This window comes from Aplysia californica, unplaced genomic scaffold (assembly GCF_000002075.1).
Source record: "Aplysia californica isolate F4 #8 unplaced genomic scaffold, AplCal3.0 scaffold00217, whole genome shotgun sequence".
NCBI lineage: Eukaryota > Metazoa > Mollusca > Gastropoda > Aplysiida > Aplysiidae > Aplysia > Aplysia californica.
Window position 1 is genome coordinate 204788 of NW_004797487.1, and position 3542 is coordinate 208329.

Here is a 3542-nt window from a genome sequence, read left to right on the forward strand (position 1 = left end):
CCCCCCCCCCCTAAAAAAAAAATTCCTTTGCCGTCATTTCAACCTTCTGGTTAGCCTGAATGGAAGCAATTCCAAGTTCAACTTACTGCTGTTCCAATTAAGAAGTAAAACATAACACTGGAATTTGGCTCTCTGATGGAGGGCCACATAAAAAGCAAAGTTTTAGAAGTTTTATTTTTGTAAATAATTTCAGTCTCACTTTTTCTTAAACATGAAAACCACAGGGAAAAAACTGGTAGTGTCCAATACCATGGTCCTTTTCTTCAAGCAGTAGAACACAAAAAACTTCGAAGAATTCATTACCTGAAAGAGACAAGAAGTCTCTGGATCTAAAATAATTTTTATTTCATAAGAAAATGTGATATCTCTAGTATTTCTCTTGTTGTCTTCATTTGTACGATCCTCATCAAAGTTTACGTCACCGTAAAAACATGTTTTTTTAAAAAAGGGAAATAGTCACAAAATGAGTTGGGGAATACATCAAGAGATCTGCACTTTAAGATCCAAACTTTAACCCTTTGAAATGATCACTGCCCCCTGAGCCAACAGGACCTGTACACATCAGCTCCTGTGCAGCATTATATTATAACACTGACAAACACTCAGGTAAAGGCACGCTCAGGTTTTTTGGATGAAAAGGAAAGTCACAAAATCTCCAGGCTTCCCAAAAAAATCTTAATCTAATTTAATTGAAGATTCGTCATCACTATAATAGTATACAAGAATCAAGGAAAGAACAGAAGATTAAATTAATTATATCTATCTTTAACAAGAAATGTGTAATAGCAAAAGATTTAGTCTATCCATAGGCACCTGGCTAAAAACTAACAATCTGAGGAGAGGTGTTTCTTTCTAGGTTGAAGCAAGCAAAAATCCACACAGGGAAGAAAATACACTACCAAACAATATTACACTATAAATACAGTCGAACCTGCCATGACGGCCACCTCTATAAGACGGTCACCTGTACAAATGGCCACTTTCCATTTCCCCCCTTGCGTTTTTTCTATATATATAATTTAACGATGTATAACAGGCACCTGTCCAGCGTGGCTGCGGCCACCTTATTTTAACACACAACCCCTATAAAACCAAAAAATAACACCTGTCTTAGATGGCCACCTTAGTGACTCAATTACGTTTTTGTCATAAATCATGCATTGGCCCCTGGCGTTGTGGGCAAACCGTCATAATCCATTCCCCTCTCATTATTGTTAGGTAGTCCCTCCAACCGATCATGTTGCATAGGCCCCTCCCACTGTTGACCAAAAGGTAACACATTTTCAGCAGCAGGTGAGGGAAGCATCATGTGAACCCTCATAACCGAGACATGTTATCAGCACGTCTCGCTCATCATAACCCATAAGCCCCACCCAGAACTCATACACAAATCGTAAATGAGAGGAGTGGTCACTATTTATCCAGTCTGTAACAAAGTAACAATGGACATCAACATGAATTGTGACAGAAGCATCGCCTGTTCTCCGAGTGGTTGCGACCCACATATGTTTGTTTTACCATAGCAATCGGTCCTCCTTGTCTGACACATTTCGTTTTATTGTCACCCTTGCACAAAAGCAGCAACAACAAAAAGAAAGAAAAGAAAACCCAGCAAAAACAACAACAACAACAATGCGGCTATCTTCATTTGGCACCTAAGAAAGGAATAGTTTGTTTTCTTCATCTTGATCAGTCCTGCCTAAGACGGCCACCTGTCTTATCTGACCACTTTTCTCCTTCTCAATGGGTGGCCGCTTTACACAGATTTGACTGCAGTAAGGAAGTCAGAGTATCACTCAGCTACTGCTTCATTAATTAATCTTCTTCTTCTTCCTCGACATTTGAGGTAGGTGCAAACCCCCCCCCCCCCTACCCACCAGCCCATTGCAATAAAAGTATATTACCCCTCGGTCATGAACTTTAAAAAAATTTTGTGAACCCCACTGGAATGATCCACATAACAATCATAGAGTGCAGTGCACTCTGAACAGTGCGCCCCAGACACAAAATACGAGTCTTACAATTTTGCCAGTCATTGGTTCAATGTACCAATGCACTAAGTGAGATCGCTGGGCAATAAGATACATGAAGTGAGAAACGCGAACGATGATGCCGGCAAAAGACTGGCTCATCAAGCAAACCGCAGGATTTAGGGCCTATTTTTGTCAGCGATAAAGGGGATGCTGTAGGTTGTGATAGTAGGAGAATGTCAATCAGCTGCATATTTTCACTTTTTCAGAAACATTTGGAGGATTCTTTAAATTCTTACTTTGTTGTAGACATCTTTGATGAATTACATGGTAATAGGCTGTGCCCATTGGATGATTGGCTCAGTTCAGTTTGGTTCGGTCATGGTTTGTGCCACAATGGTAGTATTTCGGGGGAAAATCAGGCTTGCCCCGACAACCAAACTGAACTGAACCTTATAATCCAATGGGCATAGCCTATTACCATGCAATTCATCAAAACAGTCACTGTTTTTAAGGTTGTTCAAGAAGGCAAAAAAGCTGTGGCAAGTATTGCTTTCACAAATCTTCCTGTCCAACACAATTTAAAATTGTAATGCCTCTTACAACTTCCAGAGACCCTCTGCATGACTTTTATGGTGTTATTTTTACAAAATGGTCATTAAAGAGACAATAAAAACAAGATGGTGTTGTTTTCTTGTGGGTTTTTTCTTGTTTTTGTTGATTTTAGTGTCACAAATGCAACAAATGAGACCCACGAAAGTTCCCTCAAAATAGCATGCACATGGATAATCTTTAAACAAAAGTCAAGACAGGTTGCAGTTGTAATTTTTTGCCATAGAAAGTCTATTAAGTTAATGTTTTAAAAAGTAAAACTAAATTCAAGACGAAAAGTTTTAAAAATGTGCATTTTTTTTCAAAACAAACGTTTAGCACATTTTTAAAGATCACGTGTGTGTCTCAGATAGAGGGTCATTTTTTATGTTCAGGTAAGTATTATTGTTGTTTATGGCAGGTTTTTTCAATTTTATATCCACAATTTTATTTATGTATGCTATGCCATTTCTCAAATATTACACTGCTTGATACCATAACGGAATTGAATTTTATGCTTGTCTTTAACCTTGATTTTCTCCTTTAACATGTGTCTGCTGTCTCTGTGATTGTGTTATTCTTATTCTGCTTAAAATAAGCTTTCCATATGCAATATGTCCACTTTTTGGGGTCTCTAAAACTGAGGCTGTCAGGGAAACTTGAGGCCTCTGATTTGTGAAAGCTGCTGAAATTCAACGACTGCCCAATAATCTGAGCAATTCAGGAATTAGGCATCTTTAACTCTTTACCTCACCCCTAATACTTATATATATCTCTGGCACTTGGTAACACAATAGACAATTTATGGTAGGGCTCAACCCATAGAGAAAGGAAACACTGCTGGTTATGACATCTAAACTTTTAACGGAGTGTCTACGTACATGACGGTGACTGGGCACAGTCTTTGTATGTACGTACACGCTAACCGGGTACTCAGTTTCGGGGGCCTCTTGAGCTAGGTGAACGGTAACTGCTTCTCCT